At 37.3% G+C, this 27,575-nt stretch overlaps 1 protein-coding gene across 6 annotated transcripts in view; it reads left to right on the top strand.

Moving 5' to 3' along the window:
• MECOM (MDS1 and EVI1 complex locus) overlaps positions 1–27,575 on the top strand; it is a 628,368-nt gene that overhangs the window by 389,792 nt on the left and 211,001 nt on the right. The window lies entirely within an intron of this gene.

Raw genomic sequence — 27,575 nt, 5'->3', positions numbered from 1 at the left:
AGATAGATAGATAGATAGATAGATAGATAGATAGATAGATAGATAGATAGATAGATAGATAATAAAATATTGTCATGAGCTTGCTCTGCTTCAATGTGAGATCAAGGAAATGCTGCTACTTCAAAGGGTTTTTAACAGATACAGAGAAGGTGCACACCCCCGATTCAAAGTTCCTTTGCCTATTTTGACTCCATATATTATCAGGTTTGGCTATTTGTTCTCTTTTCATTTCCTGTAATGGAACAACTTAAGTTTAATCAGTGGAACAACATGCAGAAGTAGTGTATGGTTTTTAACGGAGGTTTTTAAGAAGATAACCATTTGCCTGAAGTGGTGTAGGGTTTCCTGCCTAAGCAGGGGGTTGGACTAGAAGACCTCCAAAGTCCCTTCCAACTCTGTTATTCTGTTTTTCTGTCTGTGTCCTTTTCTGTTTTTAGCTTTTTATGTAGCTGTTCTTTGCTTTCTGTTGCTCTTCTTTGATCTTCCTCCTCACTGGAGCAGAATCTTCCTATCTTAAATGACAAGGAAGCTCTGGAATTTGTATAAAGAGCATTCCTGACTTCTTCCCAAATAGATGAACGTCATGTCTAGTGGTCAACTGCAAATGGGAGAACCTCAGACTTCCAAAGGATCTGAAACTGATCCTGAAAGGTTGCTGTTGTTTATTCATGAAAATAGAAGCTCACTTATTCTAATTCCAGATTTCGCATATTGAACCATATCCAATAAATCTAGATGCATGTCTGACTGATGATTGTTTATGTCCTGTTTCCTCCCCCCTCCCCCAAAAAAACTTTTTTGTTCTCTACTAGAGAAAGTTTGGCCTAGCTGCAAGGTAAAAAATGCATGATACTATGCTGCCATGAATCTTTTTAACAATTTTTAGTAAAAGATCATTTTAATAAAACATTGTAAGAAAAAATATTAATATATATTGCTAGTCCGTGTATGAATGCCATACACTAAATAAATAAGTAAAATATCTTTTTCATACTTGGATATCATCATCATTTCTAATGCTATTGTTGTTCATAGCCATTTCTGAACATTTCCTTTAAGTATATATTTCAGCCAGGCCATGAAGTGATGCAGAAAATAAGTGTCATGCTGAATTATTTCTTCTGTTCACACTTACAACATCTAATTTAAACTCTGAGTCATATCACTTTGTTTATATTCTGATTTGGTACCAGACAGAATTGTTTCAGTCCAAATATTTTGCAACGATGATATTTTCAAACGTTTGTGGGAATTGGTCATATCCCACATTTCTTGACAGAACTGAAAGCACAGGCAAATGTAACCTCTCTTGTAACATTTTGTTTGGAATCTCATCAAAACGAATGCCAAATGAACGGTGCAAAGAAAGAGTTGTTACTTAAGTTTAATAAAACCCCTTTTAAAAATATATTAATGCACAAAGAAATCAGTCAGCAAGTCTGAAGGAAATGTGCTTCTACTTAAGCTTTTAACTGGAAAAATGTATTGAACAATTCTTTCTCCAAATAGGTTCCACGCTTCATGAATTTTGACATCTACAACCTACACAGAAGCACCGGAACAATAGCCTGAAAATCTGGGTCTAAATTTAAAGTTATTTAATCTGAAGCATGAACTTAAAGGACAGAATTTGCAACTGATAGAAGGAGTAATGCTCACCAAGCAGAGGAAGGAAATTTTAAAAGGAAATTGAATAGATATTGGGAAGACAGGGTTATCATCAAGATAGGTTATGGCCTCTAAATGTTATTACAGAATCTGAAACTGTGTGCTAATCAAGATTATTTCATAGTTTATCAAAGAGATTTTAAGGGATTCTCTGGAACTCATGGATTTCTTATGGGCATTTGGTTGGTCTCTGAGTAACATAGTACGATGCTAGGCAGGGCATTTCTATTATCCCCACTGGGTTTGTGTGAAAGACACCAACATTTTGAAGATATACTATAAGGGGTGCGTATGTTCAATGTACAAAATATGACTTTTAAAAATTGTAGCAGTTGACCTTCTAGCGGAACAATTCTCAAATGAGAATGTCTGTGAGAAGATGATCTGAAAAGTATTTCACGGATCACTGGACTTAGCAAAAGACATCTTCCTACAGCCATCAGCAATTAAGACAAGCAAAGATCCCTTCTCTTATTGGCCACCCAATGGACAGTATCATCATTGTTGCTGAACTTTTCAAGGAAGGGCATGATAATATGCATATGTATATGTATCAAATACACACAAACATATTACAATATAGGTGATATAGATGATATACTGTAGATATACTCTAGATACGCGCGCACGCGCACACGCGCACACGTGCGCGCGCACACATACACACACACACACTGCTGTAGGGCATACTTTTTCTTCCATAAATCCTATGTTTATTCAAAATGTTATAGCGGAAGCACAGCATTTTGTACAATGTGCAGTTGCTACAATCTACTTCATTGATTGCATGTTATTTTTTTACACTGATATGCTTTTTACTAAAAAAAAACAACAACCTGTAAGAACAGCAGGCTAACATGTTAAAACAAAAAAACCACAACCATGTTTCAGTATTTTAGTATTTTCCTTGAGCAAATCAACTGTTTGGAAGTGGTTTCTGGGAAATGCACATTATTCTATTGTGCTTTTATTTTTTTATGTAGAAAATGAATAATATAATGTTATAATTAACATATAATGTTAATGAATGGAATGGACTTGTTTTTTTTATTTTGCTAAAGGTGTGCTTATATCACTTGTTGAGCCTCAGGTGGCTCAACAGACTAATGCAGTCTGTTATTAACAGCAGCTGCTTGCAATTACTGCAGGTTCAGGTCCCACCAGGCCCAAGGTTGACTCAGCCTTCCATCCTTTATAAGGTAGGTAAAATGAGGATCCAGATTGTTGGGGGCAATAAGTTGACTTTGTATATAATATACAAATGGATGAAGACTATTGCTTGACATAGTGTAAGCCGCCCTGAGTCTTCGGAGAAAGGCGGGATATAAATGTAAAAAAAAAAAAAAACTTGTTATATTTTTCTCAATCAGAAGTATATTGTAGTGTTTTCAGAGACCGGCTGAATGTCTATGGAAATCATATCATTGTTCAATACCTCTTCTTCACAGGAGGTATTGAGTGATATTTTTATAACTATTGTTCTGAGCCATTGTAGAAAATAAAAAGTGGACCTTTTTAAAATGCCATCGGAGAGTTGACAATTGAAGCAGATTAGCTTGCTCTAAATGGGTGTTGAGGCAACATAAAATGGAAACGGCATACTTTGGAAGTCTGGCAGAAGAAAACAATATATTGTGAATGAGAGATTAATAAAGAAGAAGCTTGTTTGGAACTATATATAGTTTGGAACTAGATTTGGACTGAACAACAATTCTGGGGGACAGACAGCTGCTCAATTAAATATCTATTGTAAAATAAAACATGTAACCACTTCAAATGCAAAAAGTGGGCCCAGGAGAGAGGAGTGATTTAGTTTTAAATCATTCATGTCATTTAATTCTTTTGTAGTGATATACAGATAGCTTTGACATACAATTTAGTGATGGTATGAAATTACAATGGCATGAAAAAAAAAGTGTACCATGACCGTTTTGCACACTTACGACCAACTTAGCAGTATCCCCACAGTCTCATGATCAAAATTCAGAAGCTTGGCAGCTGACTCATATTTATGATGAGTGCGAATTCCAGGGGTCATGTGATCACTTTTTGTGGTCTTCTGACAAAGTCAATGAAGAAGCCAGATTCACTTTACAACTGTGTTACTAAATCAAAAACTGCAGTGATTCACTTAACAACTGGCTTGTTTGGCAAAAGAACATTTTGGTTCAGTTGTGGTTGTAAGTCATGGACCATCTGTGAAAGAATCCAAAGTGAAGGCAGAAGTCTATACATCATGTTCACTTGTGAAGCTTGTTAGAGGCATTGCTCAGTTCCTCAGATTCCTACTATTTTTGCAGCTTCCCAATTTACGAAAAATTCCTTTGACCATTGCATTTGGTATAATTCCACACAAGGAAATACCACTAAAGGAAACAGAAAAATATCAGTACTATATTAGGAACTCTGTGCTTCTGACTCCTGCTTGCTCCTTGTATCAGTCAGCAAACATGCTGATTTTCTATGCATTATAATGAAAGTTCCCAGGCTAAGACAAACATAATCTGTTCAGATAAGACTAGCATATCTAAAAATAACACAATGTACCTTTTTGCTTTCTTATTGCTTTCTTTGGCTAATGGGAGAATAAAGAATCTTGAGCTATTAAGCTTGCTGAAGTTCAGAAATAAGTTATGGGGCTGGAGGAGAGAGAGAGAGAGAGAGAGAGAGAGAGAGAGAGAGAGAGAGAGAGAGAGAGAGAGAGAGAGAGAGAGAGAGAGAGAGAGAATAATAGAAATGGAGAATGAATATATCCAATTCCAAAAAGGCTACTCCTGTTTTAAGACATCCATCCATCCATCCATCCATCTTTATTCTATTTTATTCTATTCTACTCTCACGTATGTGAGAGGGGAACCTTCACCTTTAATTCTACCCAGGACAAAGATTTCAGAAGGCAAGGGAGAAGGTTGTTTTCAGAGAGGCATGAACATTAAGATTTCTTGGGTTCAACTTGTGAGACCTGTGGTTATCTCAATCAAGTTGTTCCAAGGTGTCCTTCACCAACTTATCCTCTTTCAGTCATACCTGATAACATTATCATCAGCTAACAAATAATCCTAAACATACAGTAGTATATTGTGCTGTTCCCTTAAATTCCTCTTGCCTTCAGAAAAAAGGAATTAAGTTTAACATTGTAGAAAGAAAACTGTCTGATAGCATTTTTTTATGACCAACACATTTTATTAAAAGATATTGACTTTGGTGACCTCACTTCATCAGATGCAATGGGACTGTACTCACAAAAGCATATTCCTTTTAATAAAATGTGTTAGCCAAAAAAAAAAAGCATTACCAGACTTCTTGTGGAGTTAATAAGTTAATAAATTCATTGTTTGGAATGATTAAGTTGGATGTTCAAAGTCAAGACTTGCCTATAGGAACAAGATATGGAGTTACATTTACTTCTGATTAGAGGGGGAAACATGTTTTCACTTTGAATTAAAATTGGAATCAGTTTTCCCACACATTTACAAAGACATACTGCCATATGTTTCTAAGAAGAATGATTCTCTTCCACAGAATTTTATACTTAATGTTGTGAGTCAATATTCTAGGGTTACCCTTAACACAGGAGATAAATGAATCATGCAATAATGCACATACCTGTACTGTAAGCATGAATGAATCTGGAAAAACAGCAGAATAATGTAGGTATCCTGAAGTGGTTGATTGGAATGAATCAGATGTAACAGTTCTGTACCAACAAGGAAGAGTATGAAATCATGCTTTGATTCTCCACAAATACTTTAGCTTTCAAAAAAAATTCATTGGCTTATTTCTTGTGATAAACTAGCAATTTTCTTATGGGACACTAGAGTGCTCTAGTACATGCCTGGGAATTATTGGTTTAAGATAATATGAATCATTAAAGTTTATTATGTCACCTGTTATGGAGGAGAAAATATCTGAGACATGGATAACAATCCGTATGTCAAAGGACTTCAGTCAACTGAACCCAGAAGATGCTTGTCTGGGAAAACTGAGGGGTCTTTTTCCATTGTATAATTGCATGTTGCAATTAAGAAATGATTTACTGTAGTGGCATTTGCATATCCTGATTGAATTAGCTCTAATGCACATGAGTTTCCAGATGTTTGGTGTAGTAATAATAGTTCATGCTTTTGCCGTGTTCTCAAGTGGCATGACACAATACAATAAAGCTGTTCAAAATAATAGGGTTGGAGTTCATATTGGGGATCAATCCTTGTAATTTTTGCTATCCAAATGAGTGTTTGGCCCTGAAACAATTCTATTCAATCATGGTTTTAAATGTGCTTTTTGTTTGGGGAGTATATATCAAATAATCATATCAAATGATTGGGCTTTTTGAAATAAAGTTTTACTATATCGAATCAAATCAAATCAGAAACATCTGCTTTAATTATGTCCTGATAAATCCCAATCTTTATTCTATATTCTATATTCGTTGAACATTTTGCTCTATGTCCCTAAAGTTTTGAGGTCTGACCGAGATGGGGTATTTTTGGATACTGGATTTTAATTATAGACTTTACAATGCTTTCTTCTAAAGCAGCCTTTTTCAACCTTTACATCTTGGAATTATTTTCATGTCTCAGGGAATCCCTGAATAAGAATTTGAAAAAAATACAAACATTCACTGTTAACTGATACAACCAAGTTTTACAACATTTATAACAGTAAAGTGGCAGGCCAGTAGCTGAATCATTTATTTATTTACTTACTTATTTATTTTGTCACACAGTATATCTAAGCATAAGCCTGTAATAACTATATAATATATAAGCATATATATAAGTATAAGTATGCAATAACTATGTTAATTGGATATAACGAAAGGAGACAATAGGACAGGAACAGTAGGCACGCTTGTGCTCTTATGCACGCCCCTTACAGACCTCTTAGGAATGGGGTGAGGTCAATAGTAGACAGTTTTTGGTTGAAGCTTTGGGGATTATGGGAAGAGACCACAGAGTCAGGTAGTTTATTCCAAGTATTAACAACTCTGTTAAGAGTTGGAGTGGTTAACATTAAGCTTAAATCTATTGTGTGCTCATGTATTGTTGCAGTTGAAGCTGAAGTAGTCTTCAACAGGAAGGACATTGTAATAGATGATTCTATGAGCTAAAGGTCATGTCGAAGGCGGCGCAGTTCTAAACTTTCTAATCCCAGGATTTCAAGTCTGGTGGCATAAGGTATTTTGTTGTAATCATGGCAAAAATTCCCACCACTTCAAAATTGTGCACCATGAAAAATTCAGAAAACAAGCTTTTTAAAAAAAATATCATCTCATATAACTCTTGGGTTGTACAGAACTCTGGTTGAGAAAGGCTGGTCTAGAGGTTTGATAGTTGGTTGACACTGTTAAATTATCATAGCTTCTGCATTTATTGTCAGAGTAGAAATTGCTCGTTTTCATGATTTTCATGTTATGGTAAAATAAGAAACACGATTTTACAGTATGTGAATAATGAACCCTGTTGAAATTCATATTCCTGTTGTTCTTTCTTCCAAATTTCCTTTGGGGTGTGAGAACAACTTGAGTTCAGGGTTCCTTTCCAGTAAGCATGATATCTTGTTGAGGGAAATATTTGTTGTGTTTTGGATTGGTCTTCACACTGACTTAGGTATCTCATGCAAGCCAGAATGTCAAGGCCATCATAATGTCAAGAAAGTCAGTTAGGTGTAGTGGTGAAGACATCAAGTTAGAAACCTCTTGTGTGTGCATAGGCATCTAATAGAAGCCATAATATTGTGGAGTGTGTCACTATATGTTGATGCAAATGACACAAATTTGAACAGTTTTAACATTTGGGTCAACTGATACCAGCTGCATCCATGTCTTTTGCATGATATCAAGCACACATGACATCATTTGCCCCACTTCTGACCTCTGCAGATGTCTATGTTTATACCATGCTGTTTTCAGGTTTATGGCCGTTTATCTTACTTATTGTGTAGTCTTTGCTTAAATCCATGCGATTTCAGCCCAACCCTAGTTTAGGTACACAATGGTCCCTTTTGCAACTTCGTGCTGTTCTGAAGCTTATGATTGCATTTGGTATAAAAGATAAATATGTGAGTAGCTTGAATATCCATGTTAAAGTAATTGCTTTATTTCACTGGATCAACGTTAACAATATGTACAAAGTTTTGATTTCTACAAAACTCCTTGTCAGCCAAGAGAGCAAGTAAGCAAAAAACAAAACAAAACTCAGAGAGGGGTGAGTAGGTTTAACAAAAGAATAGCTGGCATATAATCTACATTCCGATTATAACCTTGAACTAAAGAATTGGCTGCAGAGATTTAAATAATCACTCTCAGTTTCAGTTTGTACCTATGAGTTTTCGAAAGTCTGCTGGAAAACAATTGCTTTCCTCAGGGGTAAAATGCTCCCGGATCAAACTGGATCGTGCAATCCGGTAGCGATCATGGCTGGTAGTTTGGCGATCTGGTAGCGATGGCGGAGCAAAGCTCCATCTACCCGCCCGGGTATCATTACTTCCTGGTTTTAACCAGGAAGTGTTTTTTACCTTCTGTGCATGCGCAGAAGGTTTTGTGCATGTGCAGAAGGCACGTGCACTTCTGGACCAGTAAGGAAGGTATGTAGATTTCACCCCTGGCTTTCCTTATTTTTAAAAAGAATAAATGCAGCTCATGTTTGGATTATTGCCATGCTTAGGTGAGACACACAGTGCCTTTGGTGAGTTCTGAATTTAAATTTGTATCTGAGAAAGTGTAAAACAGGCAATCTAGTGGTACCTAAGTACTTTATTTTTTTTTCAGCAAGAAAGACTGTAAACCTTGCATTTTTCCAAGGTGTGGGTAACATATATGAAAATATACCATATTTTTCGGAGTATAAGACACACTCCCCCCTCAAAAGTGGGTGGAAATATCTGTGCATCTTAAACAGTGAATGTTGCCGAAGCCCCACCCACCTGCCAGCCCCCTTCGGCCGTTTTTAGCCTGTGCGCGTCATATTTTTAGCCTCTGCACACTCCATTTTAGACTTGTTCCAGGCTGCAGGGATCGCCACAGCAGATCGCTGCCAATTGCTGCCTCTCTGTGTTATGTTTTCAGCCTCCACACGTCACATTTTCGGCATCCGTATGCCCTGTGTTTGGCCTTCGCACATCAGGTTTTCAGCCAGTTCCAGGCAGGGATCGGTGATAGCGATGGTGATCCCTGCTGCATGGAATGGGCCAGAAACATGATGCGCAGAGGCAAAAAATGGGGTGTGCGGAGGCCGAAAACATGACACACAGAGGCCAAAAATGCGATGCACGAAAGCCAAAAACACGACACACAGAGATGGCGATGGGCTGTGGCCATCCCCGCAGCCTGGAACAGCTGATTGGCAGTATTCTGGGGGGCTGATCCAACCGCCAATCAGCTGCTCGTGCCAAATGAGTTTGCAATAACATGCTGAAGCTGACCAGTCTGTTTGCTGTTTGCTGTTTGCTGCAAGGATGCTAGCCAGATGAATACCAATGGATGCTTGTAGGCAGAGGCAGAATTTTTTTCTTGTTTTCCTCCCCAAAAGCTAATGTGCATCTTATGCTCCGGAGTGTCTTAGACTCTGAAAAATATAGTATATAGACATGTCTTTTTAACAAAAACTAAACATTGATTAAAAATACATTTTCTCAGAACATGTTCAGAGGTAGGAAAAAATTTGAATTAAAAATAGAAAAACACTCATCTTTTCCATACAATTGTTAGAAACTTAATTTTAAAAATTAATTCCGAAACTAGCAGTTACATTCACAGATTACTTGTCCTTCCTTTTATTAAGTTTAAACTGCAATTTGCCTAGAGACAGATCATCATTGCCTCCCTCCATTCTAGGCCCAATCCACTATATAGTGATTGATTTAACTAATTCATTCAGCAGTTATAATAAGTAGAGTCTTCAGTAATTGCCTGAAAGTTGAAGCAGCCAATTGGATTGTTTTTAAAGAATTAAGCTGGATCGATTTAAGAATCCTAATAAATGTTTTTAAAATACCGATTAATCAGTAAAGTACATTGAATAATGTGATAGAAAACATGGCTGCTTAGTAACCAGGGAGGATGTATGTCCGCTATTGACATTTGCTTCATAGGTAATGTTCTAAGATTATGCCTTTTTCCCTGAAGTACCTTTGATTATACATAAATCTGTGGAGCAAAGGTAAGCTCCATTAGCGAGCTTTAATCTTTTAGAAGCAAACTTTCTCTAGGTGGAATCTATTGACCTGAAATTAGTTTGATTCTTGACTCTCTCTTTCTCTCTTATATATGTGCTTACACATGGTGTGTATGTGTGTGTGTGTGTATTTACACATTCCTTTCGGGAAGAAAAGCACTGAGGCCTATGTCACAACTTTTATTTATTTTCTCATTAAGGAAAGTACAAAAAGATAATATAACTGGACAGCTAATAGGAAAGACCACTAAAGAATGTCCTCTGAATATTTGTGTTGCCACTTTAAGAAAGATAGCCAAACAGTTTTTTTCAGGTGTATTAGTCAGGAGAGATATCTTAAAAGTCCAAGGAAGACAAAGTTAATGCATTTAGAGAAGGAGCTATTCAGATAAGGTTTTCCCAAGTGTTTAGATTAGTTAAATATTAAAAAAGGATAGAGATAATAAGACTGTTTGTTTTTATAAGTTCTTTCTAAAGAGAGAGTAGTAGCTTTTTCAGCAGAATGGAAGTCTAAAGCATATCAAAGGTTGTGCACTCATAATGCCTAGGTGACTTTGATTTCAAGTGATTATCTACTTGTGTATTTTGCAAAGCTAAATATATCCTATTGTGGATGGTAAAATCAGTGCACAGTTGAACTGGAACACATAAGGGCCTCTATTGAATATTATTATTAATTGTACCGCTCTGCCCCCCAATGCAGCTTTTTCTGATGTGTTGCCCTTCAGATGTATCAAAGCTTCAATTTTCCAAATCAACAGCTGGTATAGCCAATAGGCTATGAAATCTGGTATTGGTGCTGGACATTTCTTGCCAATAAAGATTATAGCAGCCTCATGGCCATTGTGAACGGTATTCAAAACTGAATCTTCCTGCCATCAGGCAGAGTGATTTTGTAACAGACAACAAAGGATTAGCTCTAATGTTGCTGTCAGGGTGAGTTCCTGAAGGATTTTCTGCCTTGGTAAAACAATAACTTGCTAGCCTTGTATATTTTGCTAACTTAGGTAGTTTAGTATGTTTATTTTAGTCCATTAGATTATGAAAGAGAGATCTAGACAAAACATAGAAGATCCAACATAGATATTTCCTGAAATACCTGTTTGTACAAACAAATCTTGTTATCCTACCTACAGCTTCAAGACTGTTGATATTGACTGTCTTTGACATTTAACAAAGCAAGTTAAGTTTCATCAGTTGCCATGAGGCTGGGGTACAAAACTTGATTGTTGTACTAAAAATTTCTGGAGGTTGATCAGATAGATGGTAAAATTTGACTGCCCTGCCTGGTATGCTCATTAAAACCAACCAACAAACCAACCAGCCAAAAAACCAAACAAATAAATAAACCCACCAAAGGTGGAATGATATTATAGGAGGAAGGTCCTGTTAGTCTATGGTGAGAAAAATCACCATTTTTTATTGGTGATTTTATTGCCTAACACATTTTATTAAAAAGGCTTAAGTCTTTCTGGGGTCCACCACATCTCATCAGATACGTAGGGTTAAGTTGGGGCTAGGCAGGGTTTTGCGAGAAGGAAAATGGAAACTTGTTGATTATGCAGGTGTAAAAGAACATTGCTCACTAGGTGTATTACTCCAGTGTCATAGAAAGATACATTATGCAAAAGGAGGATTTTCATATCTGTCCACAGTAATACTGAAGTAGTACTAAAGCATTAAATCAGAGCAGCACTGAAAACCTTACTCAACATTGGATGCTAGACTACTAGGTAGATGGCTAGGATAAAGCTCCAGTCAGGTTAATTTGGGTCTGTATCAGAGGTGGATTTCAGCAGGTTCTGACCCATTCTGGAGAACCGGTAGCGGAAATTTTGAGTAGTTCGGAGAACCGGTAGTAATTCTGACTGGCCCCACTCCCATCTATTCTCTCTTTTTTTTCTTTACATTTATATCCCGCCCTTCTCCGAAGACTCAGGGCGGCTTACATTGTGTAAGGCAATAGTCTCATCCTATTTGTATATATATATATTTTTTTTATTTGCATTTATATCCCGCCCTTCTCCGAAGACTCAGGGCGGCTTACACTATGTCAAGCAATAGTCCTCATCCATTTGTATATTATATACAAAGTCAACTTATTGCCCCCCCCAACAATCTGGGTCCTCATTTTACCTACCTTATAAAGGATGGAAGGCTGAGTCAACCTTGGGCCTGGTGGGACTCGAGCCTGCAGTAATTGCAAGCAGCTGTGTTTAATAACAGGCTATCTTACAGCCTGAGCCACCCACGGCCCTTTCTCTGCCTCCCGAGTCCCAGCTGATCGGGAGAAATGGGATTTTGCAGTAACCTTCCCCTGGATTGGGGACGGAATGGAGATTTTACAGTATCCTTCCTCTGCCATGCCCACCAAGCCACAGAACTGGTAGTAAAAAAATTTGAAACCCACCATTGGTCTTTATTTGTTTAACAATGAGAATCCGAAACTTGCATGAGTCTTTGCCAGAGCTGAAAGGTGGCCTATATGTAAAAAAAGAAAATAAAAATGTTGTATAGATAGTCCTCTATACAATAGTTCATTTAGTTCATAGTTCATAGTCTGTCGAAAGTTACAACGGCTCTGAAAAAAGTGACTTATGACAGTTTTTCACACTTACAACCATTGCAGCATCCCCATGGGCACGTGATCAAAATTCAGATGCTTGGCAACCAACTCACATTTACGATGGTTGCGCTGTCCCAGGGTCACATGACCTCATTTTACGACCTTCTGATAAGCAAAGTCAATGGAGAGGCCAGTTTCGCTTAACAACCAGGTTACTAGCTGAACAGCTGCAATGATTCACTTAACAACTGTGGCAAGAACGTTTCGTAAAATGGAGCAAAACTCATTTAAGAAATGTCTCACTTAGCAACGGAAATTTTGGTCTCAATTCTGCTCACAAGTTGAGGACTATCTATAGTGTTTTTTAGCATTCTCAAAGCCCAGGTCACTTATCAATTCAGGGGAAGACTTATAAGACTGCAGCTATTCCACCAGTGCATTTTTTTCCAGTGAATTTATGTATCTACCAAAATGGATGTTGATTAAACAAACTTGAACAAATAGGAGTGCAATTGAAAGTGCAAAAAACGATGACCCTCTATTAAAACTACTCTTGCTTCCAATGGCAAAACAACAAATTTTTTTGGTATGCATACATTTGGGAACTCCAAATACAGTCCTTTAAAATTTTAACTTAATTACAGCAGGAAGGGGGGAAAAAGCCTTTGTATGGCTTTCAGGAAATTGTTACCTGATGTAGTTTGCATTAGTAACATTCATAGAAAAGTAGGGTTATTGGAATTCCAACCATTGCCTTCCATTCCTAACAACTTGCTGCAGTGGATAATTTTTTAAACGCCAATGCATACAATGTCAATGGAAGGCAAAGTCATATAAATCTGCACACTTCTATTTCTCACATGGATATTTTTGTAATTAAATTTGTTGAAAGGGGCACTATGAAAAATTAACATCTTCAAGAAATATATCCCTGCAAATTTTAGTCTCCTAACACGAATAGTGATGTTGTAAGGTAAGAGGGATGCGGTGGCTCAGTGATTAAAGATGCTGAGCTTGTCGATCGAAAGGTCAGCAGTTCAGCGGTTCGAATCCCTAGTGCCGCGTAATGGGGTGAGCTCCTGTTACTTGTCCCAGCTTCTGCCAACCTAGCAGTTCGAAAGTACGTAAAAATGCAAGTAGAAAAATAGGGACTACCTTTGGTGGGAAGGTAACAGCGTTCCATGCACCTTTGGCATTTATCATGCCAGCCACATGACCATAGAGATGATTTCGGTCAACTCTGGCATCCTGTTTAAATTGCCATCTTCTGATTTGTTCTTTCAGGCTAACAACAACAACAATAAAACACCGTGAAATAATTTCTATCAATGTAAGCATGGAAGGAGTGATTTCTCTTGTGATAGCCTTCTCTCTGGGACATGCTTTTCAGGTGCAGCAAAGACAGCATCCAATCATAATGTGATGAAATGTATTATTTAAATATTTATATCAACTTTCAATGTCCAAGTTGGATTACCAGGAAACAAAAGTTAAGTTGTCTGCAACAATTTTTTTAAGAAGATAACTAGGTCCCAAAGCAGGCGTTTGGAAAACCCATCATTTCAAGAAGAGCTAGCTGAAATGGAAGTTCATTTGGGTTTTTATTTGTATTTATTCTTTTTCAAGATGGGCTACCCAAGCTAAATCATTCACTGCATGATGCATAGTAGTTTAGTGGTTCTCAACCTTTTCTTCCCACGCATCCTTTTTAAATAGTTTTTGTGGCCACAAACCACCAAGACTTCACTGAAGATTTAAATCATAATATTTCTTCAAAACTTCGCCAAACGCCTGTGATGACATTACGGGCCCCCAGGAGGTCCACAGACCATGGGTTAAGAACCACTATTGAATAGTTCTACTTCTTATATAAAAGAAATGATAGAACAAAACAGTTTAAATTGAAACCTTTATGCAAATCAAGGGAATAATTTGGGCATGAGGGAAAAGTGGGCTGGATAGATTCCTGAAAGGTTGTTCTAGCCAGAATCAATTTGATATGACCATTAATGATTTCAGGAGCCTGGGAAAGAATAGCGGTAGCAGCCAGGAATGCAGCCACAACCTTAGTGACTTCATTTGTTTAGTGAACCAAAGTTAGAATAGTAATCAGAACTCATTTGCCATCATCCCATCAGTATCAGACTTGTGTTAGTCTCTAAAGAATGAGTACAGAGAGCCCTTAACTAACATTCCTTTAATTACTATTCAAATTTACAATGGCACTGAAAAAAAGTGAGTTACAACTGGTCATTGCCCTTATAACTCAAAGCATCCCCAAGGTCACATGATCAAATTTGGATATGTGGCAACAGTCATTTATTTATGACAGTTGAGCATCCTGGGATTTTGTAATTGCCGTTTGCAACCTGCCCAACCATCAAAGTTATGCACAGTCACTCACGCCCTCGTGACATCTCGTCTGGATTACTGCAATGCTCTCTACATGGGGCTCCCCTTGAGGGGCATCCGGAGGCTTCAGTTAGTTCAGAATGCGGCTGCGTGGGTGATAGAGGGAGCCCCTCGTGGCTCCCGTGTGACACCTATCCTGCGCAGACTGCACTGGCTACCTGTGGCCTTCCGGGTGCGCTTCAAGGTTTTGGTAACCATCTTTAAAGCGCTCCATGGCATAGGGCTGGGTTACTTACGGGACCGCCTACTGCTACCGAATACCTCTCACCGACCCGTGCGCTCTCACAGAGAGGGACTCCTCAGGGTGCCGTCGGCTAGGCAGTGCCGTCTGGCGACACCCAGGGGAAGGGCCTTCTCTGTGGGGGCTCCCACCCTCTGGAACGAACTCCCCCCAGGACTTCGTCAACTTCCGGACCTCCGAACCTTCCGTCGCGAGCTTAAAACACATTTATTCATCTGCGCAGGACTGGCTTAGATTTTAAATTTATACTGGTTTTAAATGGGTTTTATTATTTATATTGCTTTTAATAATTTGGCCATGTAGAATAAGTTTTTTAACTGTTATTTTAGTCTGTATTTATATGTGCTTTTTACTTGCCTGTGAACCGCCCTGAGTTCCCTGGGAGATAGGGCGGTATATAAATGTGATAAAATAAATAAATAAATAAATAAATAAAATAAATAAAGTCAATGGGGGATGCTGGATTTCCTTTATGACCACAATTTACCTAACAATGTACTAGTTACTTAACAACTATGGCAAAAGGTCATAAAATTCAGTGCGGTTCACTTAGCAATCACCTTGCTTAGCAACAGAACTTCTGGTCCCAACTGTGATCATAAGTCAAGGACTATCTGTTTCATTGCAACCATCTTTACTAAAGGTCCTTTTTCAGGAGCCAACTAGTCTTTCTTGGTTTGTTGGGTTTTTGAAGATGTTTTGCTTCTCATCCAAGAAGCTTCTTCAGCTCTGACTGGATGGTGGGGAATGGAAGGATTTATATTCCTTGCAGACAGCTGGTCATCTGCATTGTTTTAGAGGAACGTTAAAGGAACTTGAAGCACTTGGGGGTTTATCTGTGTCTTCAGAGTCACCTGAGTAGTGTTCCTGGTTCCTGCAGTCTGCAACCAGGAGAACTACTCAGGTGACCCTGAGGACACAGATAAACCTCCAAGTGCTTCAACAACCCTCTAGAAGGATGCAAATGACCAGCTGTCTACAAGGAATATAAACCCTTCCATTCCCCACCACCCAGTCTAGAGCTGAAGAAGCTTCTTGAATGAGAAACAAAATGTCTTTAAAAAAACAAACAAAGCAAGAAAGTCCAGTTGCCTCTTGAAAAAGCATCTTTAGGGCAACCATGACCTGGATGACTAAGATAGTTGATGCCTATGACTTGCTCAAATGGGACAAACAAGTAATTTAAAAACAATAAGTGACAACACTTCAAGTAGGATGCATTGAAGAATGTCCAGAAGTGGAAAATATTATGTTAACATACATGGCTTATAATTTGAAGTAGACAAACACCACATTAACATTTAGTGTTTTATAACTCTAAACATTTTAGCTAGATTGATTTCCTCCTGTCTTTCCCCTTCTCTGGAAGTTTATAATTATTTATATGCTTCAATCTTTGAATTTGTTTTTGTTTTTCTGGAAAATTCAACTCAAGGTGATCTATAATAAATTAGCCATGTTGCCAGTGAGGACACTATCACAGCAGGTATGCCCATGCTACTCCTTTGTTTTATTTTAATAGTAAAATAAATAAAGATGCCCTCAAGTCAAGCTTAACTTCCTGGGGATTGCAGTTCTTGGCAATATAGAAAAAATGCAAGAAATCATGCAGTCTCCTTGGCAGCAGAATTTCTTTCTGATATGTTTTTTCCACTTCCCAGCCAAACCATCATACCTAGTATTTCCTGGCTTCTTTGGATCAGCTGATGATCAGTAGGTCCAGCAATCTACCTGAGAAACAATAATAGAAATTCATTAGTAAAGAGCTTGGCACAAGTGATTCATTTTATCACCATCCTCTTTCAATAGCCACGTGGCAATCCCTTGTTTAGGTATTAACCAGAGTCAACATTGCTTAGCTTCTGTAATCATGCAAAGTTACCGAGGGTTGCCAGCTATTAAGTTATAACGTCTGCCTTAACAATATATTTAAAAATCATGCAATTTAAAAGTAATACCCAATGGTAGTCCTCAAAACTCCAGCATACAACCTCAGTATTAACACTTGGTGTACTTCATCCTCAAATAAAAAATTTATTTGAGAAGATCACAAAAGCTAGGAAATTCTAGAAAATCGGTGTCATGAAGGTTCTATATGTGTCCCTATCAATATAACCCAAAGGCCTCAAATTGGAAAACCATTTCATTTTTTATAACATTCTGCTAAACAAATAAAGACTACTTCAGCTTTAATTGCAATAATACTAGAGCAACTAATAGATTTAAACTTAATGTCAACCGCTTTAATCTAGATTGCAGAAAATATGACTTCTGTAACAGAATCATCAGTGCTTGGAATACTTTACCTGACTCTGTGGTCTCTTCCCATAATCCTAAAAGCTTTATCCAAAAACTTTCTACTATTGACCTCACCCCATTCCTAAGAGGACCATAAGGGGCGCGCATAAGCGCACAAACGTGCCTACCGTTCCTGTCCTATTGTTTTTCTTTTCTTCTTTCTATATATATGCTTATACCTCCTTATATTTTCTCATATATGTTTATATACTATATAATCTTTTGTATGATTCCTACATATATTGTTGTGACAAAATAAAATAAATAAATAATAAATAAATGAAATAATTCCCTCAACACTGTCAAACTATTTACTAAATCTGCACTACTATTAATCTTCTCATTGTTCCCATCACCCATCTCCTTCCACTTATGACTGTAACTTTGTTGCTTGTATCCTTACGATTTATACTGATATTGTTTCCTAATTGCTTATGACTAACTAACTAGCCTATGACTATCATTAAGTGTTGTATCATTAAGTGTTAAATTTGTACCCTATGATTATCATTAAATGTTGTACCTTGGTGAAGGTAACTTTTCTTTTATGTACACTGAGAGCATATGCACCAAGACAAATTCCTTGTGTGTCCAATCACACTTGGCCAATAAAAAAAAATTCTATTCTATTATGCTGCATCACCCAAACATTTATTCAATACAGCTTTAATTTTCAATAAAAGTTTGAGATACTTTTTAAAAACTATGTGGTTAAGTTAATACATAAACACTAAATTAGAATTAATGAAGATTCTTTGTGGAATCCATCTATCCCTCCACATAAAAATGTAATTAGGAATTGGATAGCCCAATTCCCTGAATCAAATTCTATCATCAAAATTGATCATTGCCAATTAATTGTCTTTTTTGCCTAATAATTATTGTCCTTTCAAAATTAAAATATGTTAGCCAAAGAAATGATAATTTACCCTTAGATCACTTATCTAAAATCACTGAAAACATTTTGCTTATGGAAAATATCAGCAAAAAAGGTAAACATAAGATAGTGTTGCAGTTTTAGTATTGAAGGATACAGAAAGGCATATATTTATTAAGCCAAGAACATGATAGTTGACTGTAGTATTACAGTACAATTTTAACATGCACTGTGTTGAAGATATTAATTCCAATAAGTGTAACTTGGAAAGAAGACATTTTTCATTGAGTAAATATATAAGCTTTTCAGTAGGATGTGAAATCTGATTCAAGAAAAATAAAAAGAATTATATGATATAGTGCTACAGAGATATATAAAGTCACAGTAATGGAAAGGGTGTTTTTGGTACAATGACAAAATAAAGACTGTGGATGAGAAAAAACACACGTAAGGAAACGATTGCAGAAAAATTAAAATGAACATAGACAACCCATACTCTGTGGATCACTGTTTCAGAGAGATTTTTTTTACCTAAAATGAGAAACAGAATTTTGCCCTTGACCGGGATTCCCTATGCATGGCCACTCACGCCCTCGTCACTTCCCGCCTGGACTACTGCAACGCTCTCTACATGGGGCTCCCCTTGAGGAGCACCCGGAGGCTCCAGCTGGTCCAGAATGCGGCTGCACGGGTAATAGAGGGAGCAACTCGAGGCTCCCATATAACACCTCTCCTGCGCAAGCTGCACTGGCTTCCGGTGGTCTTCCGGGTGCAATTCAAGGTGTTGGTTACCACCTTTAAAGCGCTCCATGGCATAGGACCAGGTTTTTTACGGGACTGCCTGCTGCTACCAATAGCCTCCCATCGACCCGTGCGCTCCCATAGGGAGGATCTCCTCAAGGTGCCGTCAATCAAACAATGTCAACTGGCGACTCCCAGGGGGAGGGCCTTCTCTGTGGGGGCTCCTGCCCTCTGGAATGAGCTGCCTCCAGGGATACATCAACTCCCCGACCTCCGGACCTTTCGACGCAAGCTAAAGACTTTTTTGTTTCATCGCGCAGGGCTAGCTTAATGTAGTTGTAATGGGGGTTTTACTATAGTTTTAGTTTGTTTTCCCCTGATTGAATTAGCTTCTTAAAATGTTTCTTAATTTTTGTGATATTTGTTTTTATTTGGCTGTAAACTGCCCTGAATCCTTCGGGAGAAGGGCGGTATATAAATTAAATTAATAAATAAAATAAATAAATGACAATGAGAATTCTAGCGGTATACAAGCACACTTTATCACCTGTGTAGAAATGAAAATACAATGCTAACAAAGGCAGTCAAGAAATGGTTAAAATTAAAAGAGAAAAAAAATGCAAGTAGTGAATGAAAAGGTCTAAAACAATAAGCATTGAGCTGAGTGAATGCTGTGAAGAGATTATATGATGTGGGAAGAAACTGAGGTAAGAGAATGCTGGAAGAGGTATTTTAGAAATTTGTATAGAACTGATAGTGATATGTCAAAGAGTATCTAAGAAAAAAATGAGGAAATGCTGTGAGAATGTTGAAGTGGTAAGCCTGCAGGTGTAAGCTTTGTAACAGGAGAAATGTTAAAACATGAATGTGGTTTGCTTATGGAGTAGCTGTACAACTTGTCTCATATTGTAAAGACTGCATATATGCCTAACAATTGGAAGAATCCTTTTATTGCTCTCACTTACCAAGAAATGAATGCAGCAGCTATTGGGTGCCTGGGAAACTATTTGACAGAATTGTGATTGAAAGGATATGAGAGGTTTGGGAAGCGAATGTAGTTTTAGGTTAAGCGGGAATCTGTACAATAGATACTTGCTTTTTTGGCAGGTGACTGAAATATTTGTGAATGTGGTGAAGAAAGTTAATTGTAAATTTGCTGTTTTAGAGGAAGAGTATGATAAGGTGATTAAGTGTATGTTTTGGAATGGTATGTGTGAATATGGAATTGATTGGTTGTTGAATGTGATAATGGCATTGAATGATGGAAGTGAAGTGGGCTTGAAAATAGCAGGAGGTATGGGAAAGATATAAGTCCTGCATTGTTCAATGAATTTATGAACATAAGTCTATGACATACTTGTGTTGACTTTAGATGTATTAATTAAAGAGGGGGATATTCCTGTATTGGTTAGCTGAGAACCTGAATAATTTGCAAGGAAGGTTAGATTGCATGGTGGGTTGAGGAGGACAAAAATTAAATGTCAATGGATAATTAGCTGATTAATGAAAACTATTAACAAGTAAATGAGTTTGTGGAGCTTTGTAGGATGCTTACTAAAGATGGGAAAGTCAACAGAAAATTCTAATACTGCAAATTGTGATAGAAAGGAAGTGGATAGTATGTGGTCTATTTTAGGGAATTAATGATCATCAAAAGAAGCAAAAAAAAGGCTCCATATAAGAATAAACCAATTGTTACGGAAAAATGGAAAATTGAGTATGTTAGGAGAAAGATAAAAGTAAATTGGACGTGCTTAGAATGGATTTACCTAAGAAGTTCATTTGATAAAGTCAAGAACGACTACAAAAAGAAGCGACCCAGTACAAAAAGAAGCTTTTAGACTTGATTTGGCTATATAGGGAATAAATGAGGATCTCATTGGAAAGCAATTAGTTGGAGAAGTGAGAAACTTAAAGAATACAGGTAGTCCTCAAGATGCAACCATTCATTTAGCCACTGTTCAAAGTTATAACGGCATTGGAAAAAGTGACTCATGCCTGGTTCTCATATTTAGGACTGTTGCAGCATCTCCACAATCATTTGATCAAAAGTTGAGTACTTGGCAACCAGCATGTATTTCCAACCAGCATCCCGGGATCGTGTGATTATCATTTGCAGCCTTCCCAACTGGCTTCTGACAAGCAAAGTTCAATGGGGTCCCTTAACAATCGCATAATTCTGTGGTGACTTGCTTAATAACCATGGCAAAACAGGTCATAAAATTAGGCACGGCAGACTTAACAACTGGAAATTCTGATCCCAATTGTGGTCATAAGTCGGGGACTATCTGCAGATGAAAGCATATGGACATGATGGAAATAAGGATAGTTTGCAAGGATAGAAAAATAAATTGAATGGTATGGATATAAACTAGATTTAGTGGCACTTCATAGTCTCATTTTTCGGTTGCATGCTTTCTATTTCTTATTCTTTTTTTTATATATTTCGTATGCTGATCCTTAATATCCAAAGGAAATAGCATGTGGAATTCAATAATTTACATTGTTTTACTACATAGAATTTAGCATCTTGTGGGCTCTCAAATTTCCAATGAAATGTCTTTTTCTTTCTATGTTTGGCCTGAACTTAATTATTCCTGTCATTGACAAGCTTAAAAACAATGTTTGTTGTGGGGTGAACATTTGGAGAAGCAACCTCTACAATAACCAGAAATTTTCCACAAAAGGAGGATTACATTTTCCTTTTTAAATCCGTTTCAGTTTTCCACCTCCAGTAGCAATCACAAAAATGTTCTGATTGCACGGAAGCATGAAGTAACCTATCTCCAGGGATCCGTTAGTTATATCTTACAATATGTACACCAATATTTTTATAGAAAATAAATATATATTGAATACTTTAGGTTGTATTATTATTTATTCATGCATATTGTTCTCTGTGTTCATTACATATTAAAATATGTTTCACATAAAATCAATTCAGATTATACTGAATGGATAACATTTCTCCTGCTCTTTATTCAGCACTGGGGCCCCATGACATTCCTTTCGAATCAAACGGAGGCCCATATTTTATTATTTTAATGTATTTTTGCTAGCCTGTTTCAATGATTCAGTGGACATGCCTGACTTTATTCCTGCTACAGCTTTCTGGAAATTCTGTGCACTTCTTGCAGATTTGTAAGAAAACCTTTCAAAGCCAGGGGATTTCACACCCATTACACTGGGAAGGCACCTAGTTGAGAAAGGCTGATACATGACAGTTTCATTCATCATGCCAAACTGTAGTCTGTTATGTGAACCAGTTTACTGGATACAGTATACTACTGTACAATCACAAGTTATGCAGTTGTTAAACAATAATTTGAGGTTTAATGGGATATACTAAGACAGTTGACTATGGTCTAATCCACAAACCATTGCTAATAGTCAGAGATTACAGTGTTGTGTGAACCTAACAGAAGTTTGCTTTCTAATGTTTATCACTTGCATGATATTATATCTTCATGTCCCATGTTGTAAGTCTTAACGAAAAGTGTAGCATGGTTTAATCTGATATCAAATAATTGGCTTCAGTGCATTGATTACTTTCAGCCTAATCCTTGTTTGTGAGATGGGTGACTATGCAAATTGATTTAATAAATAAATATTCTATGCAGAAATATGTTTGAAGAGTCTTCATGTTTCAATTAACTGAAAGTGAGGTGAAAGCCAATTTAGTGAAACGGTTTAGTGGTCTAGCCTAAAAGCTGGGAGACTGAGTTCTTAGGCTTAAAGACAAATGGCTTATCATCTTTGTCTCTCTCATCCCTAGGAAAAAGACAATGGCAAACCACCTTTGAAAATCTTTGCCAAAAAATTGCAGGAATTAGTCCAGTCTGTTGCCAGGAATAAAAAGTGACTTCAAGACATGTGCACACCCCATTCACACCTCAACCCATACACTCACACACATACAAAATAAGTGGGGGAGATACAGTAGCTTTCTTTTACTTCCTTGGTTAATTAGCAATAGTACTTAGACTTATATACTGTTTCACAGTGCTTTACAGCACTCTCTAAGTGGTTTACAGAGTCAGCATATTGCCTCCAACAATCTGGGTCCTCATTTTACCCACCATGGAAGGATAGGAAGACTGAGTCAACCTTGAGCCTGGTGAGATTTGAACTGCCAAATTGTAAGCAGCTGGCAGTCAGCAGAAGTGGCCTGCGTTACTGCACTCTAACTACTGCGCCACCGTGGCTCATTATTTGCTTTAGTGATCAAATAATTTAGAAGAGATCTCATTAAGAATGTTTTCTACCTTATAAAATTAAGAATGTTACGATTTAAATGTGGCTTATTTAGCATCAGATTTGAGGGAGGGTTTTTTTCCTGCATTGTTCCTCTCTGAGCCCCAGATCATGGACTGGTACTGGTGCTAGGAACCAGCTGCACAATTGAATAGAGCCCTATCTATGCATACAGGATCTAGGCAGCATGGGAAACCACGCCCTCCACCCCGCGGAAAAAACGCCGTCCGCGGAATCTTTTGTTGCCCAAAAGATTGGGGACTGCTGCTCTAAGTCATGTTCTAGGTTTGGTATGATTTTGGCTTTAGAAGAGAAAAGAACCACCATCTCCTTTATAATACTTTTACCAAAGAGCACGTCAATCTGTAGCTAATCTACAATATTTTCGGTTTTTATTTTTTTGTTTTGTTGTTGCTGTTAGCTTTAATGTAACTAGTGTAAAAGTTTTTATATTTATTTTCTGAGTTAGTTCTAAGGTAGTCTATGCTGTTCCTTTGATTGTGAGATTGTTTGCTTGCTTACTACAAAGACAATTATTTTGATGTGATAGTAATCCGATGCAAGTTGGACATGCGTTTAATTTATATGGCCTAAAAAACATTTTACAAAACAAGTGTATCTTGATGTCTACTATAGTTTTTAGAAGAAACATGATCATTCACTAATGCTTTTCAATAAACCTTGCAGTTCTTAAATGTTTAATTCAGCAGTTGTACAGTCCCCAAGTCATCACAAAGCTCTTCTGATTATGAGCCATTTAATCAATGTCAACTATTAGCGACCACACTAAGATAGATTTTCCCCATGATGATCTGTCTCCATTCTTGTCCTTGAGCTCTTCCAGCAACGTATTCATGGTACGTAATTGAATCCATCTTGCTTTGGCTTGTTCCCTTCTCTTTCCTTCCACTTTTCTCATCATTATATACTTTTCTAAAGAGCTACGTCTTACACAGTATGTCCTAAACATGGTTATTTGTCACTCAAATGTGAATTCTGGAATTAACATTGTTGGGGCAGACACCTAAATTGTCTAGTGTTTGCTTAAAGAAAGGGAATGGCTATGAGTTTTAGCATATGTTTTATTCAATCAGACATCTATTTAAAGAGGACAAATGCAGTCTTACCCCACCCTGAAGCTGAGGTAGCATATAGAATCTTATAATGAATTGAAATTTTATGCCATGTCGGCTCTTATACTAGCCAATATCCAGCAATGAAATCTAGCATTTGCATATTTCACCAAGAACAATGGCATTGTCTGTAACAAAGAGAACCAGAGTCTCTTAAGCAGCAAATCAAAGTTTATTTCTTAGAAAGTAAATTAAAACTTAGAACTCCTTGGATTTAACCTGATTTTAGATTTGGTCTAATATTTAACTATGTTTGTTCAAATTCAAGGTTTGAGAGCAGATATAAAAATTATATTTTTAAAATAAATTATTTCAAAGGAAAAAAAAATATTTCATAGCTTGTAAGCAATAGCCTAATCAAGGATCCACCAAGAACACTCTGACAGGGCATGCCCCTAGTGTATAAAAATAGGAGCAAACCCCACTCCCTTCTAGCACTGATGATATTATCTACTTTGGTAATAAAAAATCTAGAAGAAAACCACCAAGTTCAGAGAGCTCCAAGGTCTCCACAGTTCAACTCTAAGCTACAGATATTCTCTTCTGTTGGTATAACAAGTAGTTTCTATTTTATAATATCAGTAAGCAAGTTTTAAATTTGCTTAGAGTAAATTTAAGTTTGAGTAGAATAGAATAGAATAGAATAGAATAGAATAGAATAGAATAGAATAGAATAGAATAGAATAGAATAGAATAACAGAGTTATTCTAAGAGACATTGGAGGTCTAGTCCAACCCCCTGGTTAGGCAGGAAACTCTACTCCACTTCAGAGAAATTGGTTATCCAATCTCTTCTTAAAAACTTCCAGTGTTGGAGCATTTACAACCTTTGGAGGCAAGTTGTTCCACTGATTAATTGTTCTGACTGTCAGGAAATTTCTCCTTAGTTCTAAGTTGCTTCTTTCCTTGATTATTTTCCACCCTTTACTTCTTGTTCTACCCTCAGATGCTTTGGAGAGTAGTTTGACTCCTTCTTTGGGCAACCCCTGAGATATCGGAACACTGTTATCATGTCACCCCTAGTCCTTCTTTTCATAAGACTAGACATATCCAGTTCCAGCATGTTTTCTCCTAATCATCTTTAGTGTTCTTCTCTGCACTATTTCTAGAGTCTCAATATCTTTTTTACATTGTGGCGACCAAAATTGGATGTAGTATTCCAAGTGTGGCCTTACCAAGGCATTATAAAGTGGTATTAACACTTCATGTGATCTTGATTTTATCCCTCTGTTTATGCAGGCTAGAACTGTGTTGGGTTTTTTGGCAGCTGCAGACACTGCTGGCTCATATTTAAGTGATTGTCCACTAGGACTCCAAGATCCCTCTCACAGTCACCATTACTGACCAAAGTACCACATGTACTGTACCTGTGTATTTTGTTTTTCTTGCCTAAATGTAGAACCTTACTTTTTCATCATTGAATTTTATTTTGTTAGATAGTGCCCAATGTTCAAGTTTGTCAAGATCCTTCTGTATTTTAAGCCTATCTTCTGGAGTGTTGGCTATTCCTGCCAGCTTGGTGTTGTCTGAAAATTTGATGAGTTCCCCATCTATCCCCTCATCCAAATCATTGATGAAGATGTTGAAGAGTACTGGGCCTAAAACAGAGCCCTGGGGTACTCCACTGCATACCTCCCTCCATGTAGATGCACTTCCTTTGAAGACTACACATTTAGTGCAGTTGGTGTATCTATCTGGTGGTGTTGCTGTCTAATCCACATTTTTCTATTTTATCAAGTAGTAGGTTATGATCTATTTTGTCAAATGCCTTACTGAAGTCCAACTAAATTATATCGACAACATTCCTCTGGTTCACTAGTTTTGTCACTTTTGTCAAAGAATGCAATAAGATTAGTCTGACATGGGGAAGTCACCCTTTTTATACCTACTGCCCACTTTTGCATCTCTATTAGTAGTAAAATTTTCTAGCCACCCACATTAATGCACCGTGTATCGTCATCTGCGCATGCCTCTTGCACATCGTGTTTGGGGAGGGGCGCACCAGCTACCAGCTCTGCTTGTCTGTTACAGCTGGGTGGTGTGGGGGGAGATGCGCAAGCTATTCTGAGACGAGGCTCTTTTGTTGGCGGTCACACTATAGCGCCATTTAGTTTCACTTAGGTAACGTGAACTAAACTTATGCACAGGAGATACAAACAGTATATTTTCAGAAATTTAAATTGTCACGTGGAATTTTATGAAAATCTAATGAAAATGTTTTTAAATAATGCAATGAAAATATTTTAAAAAGTCGATTAAATTAAAAAAAAGGAAAGTGCTTCAGTATCGGACAAAACCCCTACCGCCCACCATGAAAGATGGAATGCCCACTAGTGGGCAGTAGGGACCAGGTTGACTACCACTGGTCTGACATGATCTGTTTTTGACAAATCCATGTTGGCTTTTGGTTATTACTTTATTTGTTTCTAGATGTTCGCTAATTTGTTGCTTGATTATCTTTTCCAGAATCTTCCCTGGTATTGAGGTCAGGCTGATGGCTCTGTAGTTTTCAGGACCTATTTTTTTTCTTTTTTGAATATGGGAACTACACCAGCTCTTTTTCAGTCCTCTGGCAGCTCCCAGGTGCTCCAGGATCTTTGAAAGATATAGTTCAGTGGTTCTGTGATCACATCTGCCAGTTCCTTCAGAATCTTGGGGGTAATCCATCTGGTCCTGGTGATTTGAACTCTTCTAGGGTAGACAGGTGCTCCCTTACCTTATTTTAACTTGTGATCCTAATCTGTTTTTGTGGTGCTGTTTTTGATAAGTTGGGCTGTTTTTTCCCTTTGTTTAAAGACAGATGCAAAAAACGAGTTAAGTAGGTCTGCTTTCTCCCGGTTGCTTGTCACCTTCTTGCCACTTTCTCCCAGCAATGGACCAATTGTTTCCTTGACTTTTTTTTCTTGTTTTTTAACAAGAAAAAAGATTTGATTTTAAACTTCTGGAGAATTTTTTTCTTTAAGAAAAAGAACACTTAGCAGATTTTCTATCTCAGAAAAAAAAAATGCTTTGTAACTAAATCTGAGCATATAGAACATACGTATTGGACATGTTGGAAGAAGATACCAGAAGATATGATATTATTCCATATCTTTCTCTCAGTATAGCTAAATACCAGTATAGCTAGTACTTGCCTCTCATGGCATGATTTTTTTTTTGAAAATTTTTATTAGATTTAAAAACAAACAAAAACAATGGACATTGCTCCACGT

The sequence above is a fragment of the Ahaetulla prasina genome, chromosome 6 (genome assembly GCF_028640845.1).
Source record: "Ahaetulla prasina isolate Xishuangbanna chromosome 6, ASM2864084v1, whole genome shotgun sequence".
Taxonomy (NCBI): domain Eukaryota; kingdom Metazoa; phylum Chordata; class Lepidosauria; order Squamata; family Colubridae; genus Ahaetulla; species Ahaetulla prasina.
This window is presented reverse-complemented; position numbering and strand designations above follow the sequence as displayed.